This window comes from Diabrotica virgifera, chromosome 1, assembly GCF_917563875.1.
Source record: "Diabrotica virgifera virgifera chromosome 1, PGI_DIABVI_V3a".
NCBI lineage: Eukaryota > Metazoa > Arthropoda > Insecta > Coleoptera > Chrysomelidae > Diabrotica > Diabrotica virgifera.
In genome coordinates this window covers 4,401,126-4,414,021 of record NC_065443.1, presented here as the reverse complement: position 1 = coordinate 4,414,021, position 12,896 = coordinate 4,401,126, and the positions used below count along the sequence as shown (strand labels likewise).

The 12,896-nt window shown below is 31.8% G+C and overlaps 1 protein-coding gene across 6 annotated transcripts in view; it reads right to left on the bottom strand.

Annotated features, from left to right (window-relative positions):
• The window catches only part of LOC114335024 (prominin-like protein), a 210,949-nt gene that overhangs the window by 100,996 nt on the left and 97,057 nt on the right, over positions 1 to 12,896 (bottom strand). The window lies entirely within an intron of this gene.

Sequence of the window (12,896 nt, the reverse complement as noted above, 5' to 3'; positions counted from 1 at the left end):
AAATCTAACATTACTTTTTTTTTAAACAAAATGGCGGATCCAATATGGCCGAAAGAAATTCGAAAATTTTATTTTAAACGAATATTTGTTTAAAATTTTATATTATAAGTGGCTTTTGAAATTGCTGATAACCAATACATTGTCTTTATGAAGTACAATATTCAGAACCTATTACTTATGTACAACCGCCCATACATTCTCAACAATCGCCAGAATCATGTAATATGCGTCATTCCCCACTTTTGTATTCAGACAAACTTCCAGCAATGCTTAGGCAGTTATAGGCAGCTAAACCGAAGTGATTATGTATCTTCTTACTGTATATTTTAAGATTACATAATAAACATTAGTCGCAGAATTGTGCAGAATTTTGTACTTTTTGAATGTATATTTACAAAATTTCGATTATTTGAAGAATATTTTCACTATTTATGCATTAACAAATTTAAGGCATTCATCGTTACTAAATCTTAAGTTAACTTATATCTTACATCACTACATACTTAAAAAAGAAGACTCTGCTTTACAGCGATAAAATTGATAAACTACAAAAAGTTTTACAGCGTTTTCAATATACATACCTACGCGTTCTTTTTCACTTTGTCTGCCGGCCAAAATAACCTCGGACATGGCTCACTTGTTCCTGAGCTATGAACCAGAATACATCCAGTCTGATCCTTATACCTGCGTATTATTACTCTACGATAGTATGAGAAAACAACTGTAAACATAAAATTCCCTAGATAGGGACTTTTTGTTTGCCTCATGACTACGTTTTCAGCATTTGGAACCACTGTGCGTCAGAAGTAGAAATGACAACTAAGTGGGGAGAAGGATAGAGCTGTTAGAAGTTCGTGGAAAGAGAGGTAAAGGAAAATCGATGAGCAGATGGAAGGACTGTGTGACGGAGGACTTGAGAGAGAAAGTTTGAGTAAAGAAGACACGGTAGACAGAAGAATGAGTGGCGAAGAAGACTAAGGAAAAGCGACCCCCAAAAACTCCTCTGAACTGGAGAGTTTACTCAAGGACATCATCTATTAATAACTATACTAATTTTATATTTTTTTAATCAACGCCGATATATCTGTTGTCAATTAATATACACCTCACGGACGATATTTTTAGACAACACGGATAATTTTAGAATCCCTTCTTCATAATAACCTTTTGGTGTCATCAAAACCGTTCGTTTGATTGTTTTCAACACATCTTGAAAACAAACAACTCCAGAAAATTGTGAAAGTCTCTTAGACCTGGATCCCGCGTACCAAAAAAAGTTTATTAATAGCAAGCTGAAAATTTGTTAATACCTTAACGGTGTCTAGTCGGACAAACTTTGATGTACGGGAACACTGGAACAGGGGAAGTTTTAATTGGGGAACAGGTTACAGGTTTCGAACGTCAGACTACGAAAACGTCCTATTTATTTTGTCTGACAGAACTTCTAATTGATTTGTTATTGTTACCCTTTCATTAAACTCTCATCCAAAAATCAGACTGCTATTTACCACCAACACAATTCCTGTCATATCATAGAACATGTCATTTGACATGTTCTACCTATCTATCGGACAAACAAACATTTTTTTATATACTATAAAAAGTTTGCTATTGAATAAACTTAAAAACAACCTGCTAGTTTTCACAATCATAAACCTATCAGGATGACACGTTCTACAATTAAAAGTTCCCCTGTTCCAGTGTAGGGGAGTGCATTTAGATTTTCACTTCGGAAAAAATCAAACAAGATAAAACTTTTTGTAATTTCATTAAGAAATGTTTAATAAACAACATATCAAAAAGTTCTACTCGAGAAGTGGGTGCTTCATTTTTAATTAAACAAATGAACTGCGAAGTTAGATGTTTTTTTAAATAACTCCGAAAATATAATTTTTAGAAAAAAACTGACTTGACCATTGAAAAATTCAGAAAATTTTACAAAAAAAACCTTATATAAAGATTTTTCTAAAATTAAGTCTCTAGCTTCTGTAATTTTTTATTTATAACGCTAAAGTCACCCTTCTCACACACATTGGCGCAATGTAAACTAGCGTTGGAAGAAGTGCACGGTTGAGTTTTTTTAATGTAATTCTTTAACTAATGGATCAAAAGAAATTTTACAAATTGGACATGAAAGAAGATAAAATAAGCTATCTTATGGTTATAATAAAAAGAAATAAAATGTATGGACATAAGTACGGTGTGGGCGGAAAGTGAGACTTACATGAATTTTGTTTAAAAATGATTTAAAAATGTGTAACAAATACAATTTTACTTACAAAGCTCTCAAATTTGCACAGCTTACCTCTCAATCATCTTACTAAACGATGTTTCATTCAAAAAAAATCTCAAAAATTTAATTCAAATAATACGCTGTCTCAAAAAATGTAATTTTTGAAAACTTCGTAGTTCTACAGAATTCCCACCACTTTAAGACGGTATTACTTAAGTTTGAATAAATCTAATACAATTTTTTTAATATTTTTTTAAAGCCTAGGATGTAATCTTTAAAAAACACTGAATTATTTTAGATTAAAAATGAAATAAACAATTTCTTTTTGAGAAAACTAAGAAAGATAACAAAAATGTAATACAAAAACCGAAAATTACCAGCTGAAAAAATGTATATACAGAGTGATCAAAACTTTTGTCTGTAAAACTTACCTAAAATTAGTTTAATAATAAGCTTCAAAAATAATAAATGTTCAACAAAAAAAATTTTTTTAGCTCTTATACAGTATGTCTGCGTAACTTGGAACCTATTGATAACTTTTTTAATATCAGTTTTACGAAAAAAAGTTATTCTTTATAAAATACTCTGCATCGCATATAACATAAGATGCAACCATCAAATATCAAATTTTGTTAATTTTGTACGAGGTATGTCAAAAAATATGAATTTCACTCAAGAGTAAAGTACCTTTTTATTTCACAATATCGAAAATTTTTATAAAGAAAAGTTGTTTGGAATTAAAAACTATGTTCCTATATGTAATTATATCCTTCTAATCGAAAATTTGTTTTTTTTTTATATTGTTTCAAATTAATTATACCAAACATCATTAAATTTTCACTTTATTTATTTATGATAACTGATTCATTATTAATTTTATGAAGAAAGTTATTCGTCATAAATAGCTGTGCATGGTCTAACACTTAATATGCAAATATAAAATATTATATTTTATCAATATTATACGAGGTATTATGTAAAACAATTGCATAAAAGTGTAATTGCATATTGACACATCGTTTTTAATTCTGAACAACTTTCCATAATAACAATTTTCAGTATTATGAAAAATATAGGTATTTTACTCCTAACTGAAATTTTTATTTATTGACATATCTTGTACAAAATTGATAAAAATTGATATTTTATGATTGCATTTAAAGTTTTAGAATATGCAGAGCTTTTTACTAAGAATAACTTTTTATTTATGATTCCATTGCAACAATTTTTTGAATATTGAAGAGATAGATTTTGAATAATTGGTTCTTTCTTTCTAATACATTTTAATTTTTAATATTTTTGTGAAAATTATTTGTTTATCTTTTTTTTAAGAATGAAATTCCATATTTGTTTGATTGGATTCTACTTGTTTTTCATTTAAATATCCGCCATTTTGGATCCGCCATTTTGAAATTTAAATTGAAAAATGTTCTTTTTAGAAAATCCGCATTTTGGATCCGCCATTTTATAGTTTATAATGTTAACATTTAAGTTAGGTTTATCAAAGCTCTCAAAAATAAGTAGAAATAATGTAGAAATAAATACATTTTGTAAAGAAATTATGATTTTACAACTATTTTTTAAGTTATCCGCCATTTTGGATCTGCCATTTTATCATTTAAATTATCAAAATTTGATTCAGGTTCAGGTTTAGATTCAGGTTCTTCTCAAAAATATCCACATATATGTAAACAAACACGTTTTAAAAAAAAATTCGGATTTTACAACTGCTTTTTAAGGAATTTTAGGAAAAAATCCGCCATTTTGAATCCGCCATTTTGAATTTGCAAATTGTAATGTCAGATTCGGGTTCAGCATAATTAAAACTAAAATAAAAACATTTTTTATTAAAATAAAATGTTGAATTCACCCATATTCTTAACATTATTTATACAAAACAATTGTTATTGTTTAAACAATTAATAAACAATTAGCGGCGAAATTTGTGAGTAGAACTTTTTACTTTAACATATTTATAAACTAACAAAAAAAGTTTTAGAAAAATATAACCTTGTTTGATTTTTTCCGAAACATTGTATCTTCTCGTTCTAATTGCACTCCCCTAGTGTTCCCATACATAGTATGTCCGACTAGATAGCGTTAAGCTATTAAAAATGTATAGCTTACTATTAACCAACTTTTTTTTGGTACGCGGGATTCAGACCTATTATTTTATATTTTTTTAATCAACACCGATATATCTGTTAATACACACCTATATTTATACACCTCACAGACATTATTTCTACAACACAGCTAAGTTTAGAGTCCCTTCTTCATAATCACCTTTTGGTGTCATCAAAACCGTTCGTTTGATTGTTTTCCACCTACCTCTACCGAAAGTATACTTTTCCGGACCTGATTGTAGGGAGCAAAGTTGTACTTTTCCTCCCTAGGGAGGAAAATATTTTTCCTCCCTAGGGAGGAAAAGTAAAAGTGACGTCATGGTATTTCATTCATGAAATATAACTTATTGACGCCCTGTACAATATCTATTTTCTATTACGTAAATATCTATACATTTTAACGTTTATTTAAAAACACTCTGTATTTTGCAGAATGGTAAAAACAGTAAATTGTTATTCTGCTTTAACAATGTTTACATTAATAATTTGACCTATACTTGACAGTTGACAGTTATATTGTACCTACTCGTTAGGTTTAGTTCTAATAAATTTTGTTGGTTAGTTACATAAATAAATTAAGTAAAAATGAAAAAATGACTTGTTATTTGAGGAAGGTAGAAAAACCATATGTATAACATGGGAGTAAAGTGCCTTTTCCTCCCTTGAATGATTACTGCCCTCCGCTACGCGTCGGGCAGTAAACTTCATTCTCGGGAGGAAAAGTAGCACTTTCCTCCCTTGTTATACAAATAGCTATTTCAACACATCTCGAAAACAAACAGCTCCAGAAAATTGTGAAAGTCTCTCTTTCGGGATTTATTATTTATAAACTCGCTCGGCTGAAAATTATTTCAAAAGAAACTGGAACTGGCGCGGTGGTGGTTGATCGCATTAAAATGTGGCCTATCTAAAAGATCTAAAAATATGGCACACACACACAACACGCTTTATCCCACTTAACGATCAACAGTTGAACGACCCCATTTTATGTTCTTTGTTACAAAAAATTTAGATTTTATATCGATTTTATGTTCACTACAACATTCCATCAAATAAAATCATGTTTGAGCATTCGATTTTTAAATTAATAGCAAAAATAAATGAATATAACAGCACTGCTTTAGTCCTTTATTTTCCTTGTGGCGATTTCTTACACGGCTTTTTTTTTCGTTTTATAATTAGGTACCCAAGTCTATCTGTGAAAATTTGCACCATTCCCTAGAAATCAAAAGAAGGATAAAGAAAGCAAAATTTGCTTTTAAAAAAATTTAGAGCTCTCGTGGGAGTGCCGACAGAAGTGAAAACCTCTTACGAAGCAGGCCCTTTGGGTACACACTGTATCCCTCCTCCAACCATTATAACTTCGGTCGAACTTATACGCAACTCAACATCTTCTTCTTTTTGTGTAGATATGACTGTCTGTTTTTCAATGTGCCTCCAGTAGGTTGTCATTCCACCTTTTTCGTGGTCTTCCCACTGATCGTCTTCCTATTTGGGAACCTTCTCTTACCGTCCTTACTATATACTCTATTTATTGTCATTCGGTTATGTGGTCATTCCATTCAACCTACAGTATATAAATTACTAATATCTCGCCGTGCCGATAACAATCGCGAGCTCAATGCTTCTTCCCCATCCAAAGAGAAGTGCTATACCTACATTTTATACGCATTGGGTACGTCCTATACTATTTATATGTACATACACATACTACATAAACGTACAGAATTTATTTCGGCGAATCTATGACTGTCGCGAATTTAATGCTTTTTTCCCATCCAGAAAGTGATCAACATCGCTACAGAAGTTTTCACTTCAAAAATACTTTAAACACTAATCACAATATCACATAATGATTGGAGTAGGGACAGTGTGGCACCTCATGCGCTTGCTTCGCAAGCTCGTTTGGGTACACACTCTACTCCTCCTCCAATCATTATAACTTCGTTCGAACTTATACATACGCAATTCAACCTATAGTATATAAATTACTCATATCTCGCCGTAGCGATGACGGTCGCGAATTCAATGTTTTTTCCCCATCCAGAAAGTGCACAACATCGCTACAGAAGTTTTTACTTCAAAAATACTTTAAACGCTAATCAATTATAATGATTAGAGTAGGGATAGTGTGGCCGCTCATGCGCTTGCTTCGCAAGCTGCTTCGGGTACACACTCTATCCATCCTCCAACCATTATAACTCTGTTCGAACTTATACGTAATTCAATCTATAGTATATAAATTACGCCGTAGCGATGACGGTCGCGAATTCAATGCTTTTTTCAATCCAAAAAACGAGCTATATTATACACATGTTGCGTGCGTCCTATACTATTTATATATACTGTTAGGATCTGCTTTCTATTACTTTTATTTTGCTTAGTATTTATTTAATTAATTATTGAATTGACGCAAATCATAAAAAAAATTAAGAAAAAATCTCAGGGTGCTTTTTTGTCATAAAAAATAACTAAATTATCTTAGGTTATACTTATCCTTTCTCGTGGCTTCAGCATCTCTTAGTTGATCCTTATCGGGATAAAATAGGAAAAGGAAATAAATAGAAAAATCATAAATAAGCACATACAAATACCTTTATTATCAAAAGCAATGCTCTGAAAATCTATCAATTAAATCCTGTGGGCATAATTGTCCAAATGAAACTTTTACCATATAATTAATCTAATTCAAACAAATATTTATCGCTTTGTTCCTGACACCATTAATAAAATAAGCTAAACAAACAAATTTAGGTATTTACAAAACTACTTATACTTCCTATTAAATTTTTGAAATGTTGGAATCTTAATTCATATGCTTTTACGCAAAATTTTTAACTTCCGATTATAAAGACAATCTATCACATAAGTTATTGACTGACATTTTTGATTCACACACAATGATGTCTCCTCTTGACCCAAACAGCTCTTCCTTGTTGATTATGTTAGGCTTAGGCTACCAGTCAAAGCCCTCTCCGTTCTCAGCATCAATCCAGCAGCATACAAAACACAAGCCAGGCCGCTTTTGACCAGTACTCGTTCAATAAACTCCAAAACTCTCTCCTCTCTTTCTCTCAATAATAATCTCCTGAGACCCAAGTATCTTTTTTACTAGGTGTCACAAATAATTTTAATACTATAATTCTTGTAACTTACTGTCTTGGACTTTACAGAATCAAAGAAGTATTTCTTCTCAATTTGATTTGTCTCTCGTTCCACTTTTCAGCTACTCTCCACTATTAAACAACCACTAGTATTTGCTTCTGAACTATCCGCGAAAACTTTCGACTGCCCTTCCCGGATGCCGGCCACACAAATCTTTCTTTTCCAAACTGTCTCAACATTCAAACTTCCCTTTCCCCATTCCAAATTGCCAAGCCAATCAGAAACATTTCTCTTTCCACTTCCTCTTTTTCATTCGAAAAACCCAGGCATTCTTTCAAACAATACTTCTACTCATCCTAATCACTTTCCGGAAATTATACAAATATTCTTGTGCTTAAAACAAACAGCCTTAAAATTCCAAATCTCTCTACCTTTATTTTTCTAAAAACTAATAATTACAGCTACCTGTGGATTTTACCTTCCCGTAACAAACAATTTTTTTAAATTACAATCCGAAATAAATTGTCATTTCACTTCACTGTATTTACAAATGTCTTTCAAGTCTTCAGGGAAAAACTCATTAAGGAGAAACCCACTGCGTAGAAGCTACCTTCTACTAAATAGTTACAAATCAATATCAAATTTATGTGCCCGCGTTATAATTAAAAATTTAAATTTTTACTCTATCTTTGATTGATAAAGTGATACATAATAATACATACACATAATATATATCACAAACGCGAAAATTTCAAACCAATAAGCCTGTTGCCACATCCGTACAAACTGCTTACCAAATTAATTACTAACATACTATCAAATCAATTCGATAGTTACCAGCCTGTTGACATAGTACCATAGAACACCTACAGACAATAACGACACTTTTCGAAAAGTGCATCGAACATAATGAACCTTTTAATTTGGCATTTGTGGATTACAATGAGGCATTAGACTCCATAGAACTCTGGGCCGTATTAGAAGGAATGAATAACGCAAGAATTGATTCTAGATATAGAATACTTCTAAGAGAAGAAAAACGAAATATTTCGGCCATACAATTAGAGGACGTAAACATCATCTACTTATAATACAAAGAAAAATGGAGGAAAAGAGATGATTGGTCGAAGGAAACTTTCATGGCTGCGCAATATTAGACAATGGTGTGACCCCACAGTCAAAGAATTATTTCGCGCAGCAGCCGATAGAGATAGGTTTCAGATTATTGTAAACATGATGACCTTTCGGTACTGCACCTTTTGATGAAATTGTTTTTTTTTAACTTCTTCTTGCAGTACCGTCTCCTGTTGGAAATTGGCTACCATCACAGCAATTTTAACTTTGTTGGCTGCAGCTCTGAATAATTGTACTGAACTGCACCCGTACCACTCCCTTAAATTTCGCAACCAGGAAATCCTTCTACGTCTTTTTCTTGAACTTGAAATTTGAAAAATTAATAGAATCGAAGATTTCTTAAGAAAACTGAAGCCATGTGTATTGGAGGAACAAAGCAGTCCATTACATTAGACGATGGGGTAGAAATTAAACACTGTGATGAATACAAGTACCTGGGCTTGAAGATAAATCAAGATGGAACACTCGATGCTGCTATAAAAGACAGAAAAATACAGGGTAGAAAAGCCATATCCATGATGAACGGCATTTGGTGGGACCAAACAATATATAAAACGAACAAACAGCTTATATAAAATATACCATACTTAAAAGTATAATTTCATATTATATTGCAGGAAGTTTGGTAACTGAAACAAAGAACAGAAAAAATGTTACTAGTAACAAAAATGGACTTCTGAAGAAGAGCAGCAGGCACATCAAATCAAATGAGAGAATACGAGAAATGATGGGAGTCACCCATACAATAACTGATCACATCAAAACAAAACAACTCATATGGTACGGCCATGTACAGAGAATGCCAGATGACAGGATCCCTAAACAGATTTTGGCGTGGACGTCACAAGGGAGAAGGAAAAAAAGAAGGCAAGGAAGAAGCTGGATGGAGAGAATTGAAAAAGAACTAGAGGAAAGAGAAATCCCTCCAGGTTTATGGTTAAACAGAGAAGAATGGCGTCGGTTAGGAGTCGGAAGGCATCGGAGAACGATGTTAACCGATAGTAGTAGTGGTATAGAATCGAATAAAAAATGTTTGGTGCGGCAAAAATGCAAAAAATTAGTCGGTTCATGCTCTGCTTATTTCGATGGGGGTAAATCGCTCGCCCAGTAGTCACGGATACACTTGTTGATATAATTTCTCATAAATTTATTGCAGCTGTTCGTTTATATCTACATTACATCAATTAAATACAATTATAACAAAGGTCATAAACAAAGCCAATGACGAGACATTATATTTGCCGTTATAGCCGCGTATATTCTCGTCCGGTCAACGGAGACTAAAATGCGAATGAATCTCTAAAAATCATACAACCAAGCTGAACTTTGTGAAGAATGTAAATTTTGTAACCGCAAAAACATTCAAGAAAATATGCCACAGAATCAACTTTCGCTGGAATTTTTCCTAGGTGCTAGACGAATAGACGGAATGTGACTGCATATTGTAGAGTCACTTTCGCCTCCTTTATTCGTCGTCTCCTTGCCTTATAATTTGTAAAAGGCAGAGATTAACGATGTTACCTGAAAGTGGTTCCAAGAGAATTTTAAGATCTATTGTTTAGATGCTTCTCATTTCTCTCTAATAGATGTCGCTACCGCTACAGCGTCCGATACGCAGAACTATTTTCATAATTCTGCTTAAATAGGCAGCTTGGTTACGTTTCGATTCAGAAGTGTTCCATGTTGCCCCACTGAAGAGGTCTGGAAAGACCAAAAATGGACGTATGGGGATGGTGGATCATCTCTGAACCAAATGAAACAAGCTGTTTACATCAGGGCACAAAATATCCATGATATTTATATAAATATCAAAATATCATGATATATATCCGATATAATATATCCAAAATGTGATATTTATATGATATTTTTGATATTTTGGAAAACATTTCAATAGAGAAACTAAATTGACCAAAATAAGACTTTAAAGGTAGAATGCAACAATATAAAAGATATATTTTTACTTTAAATAAAAAATACAAAAATATAAACGTACGTATGGTACGTATGTTACAAAACAGAAAACAAAATGCTACGAGTATCCAAGTAACAACTAAATTAACTAAAAATATTGAAAACATTAACTTAAACATATAGGTATTTCTATTTTTCCAAATTAACTTAAAATTCTGAACATTTAAAAAACAAAATCAAAATTTAGAAAATCAATTAAGATGATGGTTCAACATCGGAAGTGTCTAAATCAATACCAGTAAAGCACCCAAGACTTAATTCTGCCTCTTCATTTTCGCTTCTTTCAGTTTCTTGTTCAGGCCAAATCCATTCCAAATTGTCATGTTTCTGGTATGAAGAACTGTTTAAATATTTAAACATGAATACAAGTTTAGCAGCCTTTTCGGTTCCTAAATTATTTCGTAATTTGTAATGCACAAGTCCAAAGCTTGAAAAGCACCTTTCAATGCTTGCCGTTGAGGCTACTGCTGTAAGTAATTGGTTAATTCGTTCGAGAAATATGTTTTTTCAGGCCAAGCAGATTCAGTGATTGGAAGAGACTTCCACCATAATAATGGAGATGTTTTTTTGAAATTTGGACGATACATGAAAGACGGAAAAGGTTTAGACTTCGAAGTTATGGCCATTAGGGCCATCACAAACGGAAAAAAATCTGTGTTGATTGAATTAAAATATTCATAAGCCTGTTCTTTTTGTTCGGCAGTAAGACTTTCTCCCAAAAAGCGATGGTCAAGTAAGTTTGCCAAAAAATGAGGCGAACCTAGAGCCATATTCCTCCTTTTGTAATAAAAGTTCTTAATTTGAATTGGTTGATCTTGATTGATTTGAATTCCTGTTAGAAGGCAAGTCAACGCAGTTGCGACGTTGCCGCTTTTTAACCTTATTATGTAAAAATTAATGCGAAATAAAATACTGATATATATCACGATATATATAATATAAATACCATGATATATATCACGATATATATCGTGATATATATCAGTGGATATATATCCTAGCGCCCTGGTTTACATAGTAACATAGCTGCTAACATAGTATTGAATTGTGTGTGTTTGTTTACTATGGCAATAAAAGTAAATACTATAAGTGTTGTTTAGTACCATTGTGTTAAAGTACAACCAGTAAAACCTTCAATAAAATATGTATTAGATTACCAGTCGATAAGAAACGGCGATGAATAAAATGGTTATATACATGTTGAAAGAACATTAGAGACATTTTAGTTCATTCTCAAGGTCTTCATTGATGCGAAAATAATTTTAATGTAAGTATTTAATGTCTGTTGTCTGCCTAATAGTTTTTTAATAAATCAAGTCTATTTTAAACAAAAAGAAAATATAACTTTTGGTATATTTTTTATAGATGTACTTACAGATTGAATGATATTTAACCTATACAATATTTTTCTGGAACTGTTTTTACTATAAAACTAAAATAGACTAATCATAATAATAAAGACTTATGTGTATAATATTATAGTATGTGCATAAATAATTAGTAAACAAAAGATTCAGAAACAGCTTTACATCTGTCATAGTCTGGGCTGATTATCGGAGAATAGGCCATTTTTGGGAAAAGTTATTTACCAGCAATTTTATTGCTGGAATCGAATATAATGATTGTATATATTAATAATATAGATATGCAAAGTCCGCAGATAGTGTGCTACTTTTTTTATAAACAAAATGGCGCCCGAAAATCGTGTTTTTTTCAATTTTTGCTCTATAACTCCAAAGATTTTAACTTTAGACCAAAAACACCCAAATAAAAATTCACCGCAATTAAATTCTGAATAGACACGTGTTTTTCTGATTTAATTCGACGAAAACTTTCCCCGGAAAAAGCGGGTTTTTCCAACAAAATCTTTAATTTTCAACTAAACTTTTAGATAAGTAGTTGTTAATCAATACTTAAATAACTTGGTAATGTAAAAGCCCTTTCCGTATATATTATAATTCCAGAAGCCGATGGAAATTAAATGAATAGTTTAGCAACAATTGAAATGTTAATCAAAAATTTACGGTCGCTATAATAACGACAATAATTATGGTGCATAAGAATAACTATGATTTTTTCATAAGAAGACACTATACCTATCTAACGTACTTTATAGAATTGAAATTGGACTATTTAAGCGGCCTCAACAATATTTTAAAATTATAAACAATTTTTTGGCTTATAAACAAATAGAATATCTCGGGAAATATTAAACTAAATTAAATTGTGAAAACAGTACTCGAAAGACAGCGGCAGGACTCTTCTTTTAAAAGAAAAAACGTTTAATTATGACGAGTGGTTCCTGAGATACAACCGGTCAAAGT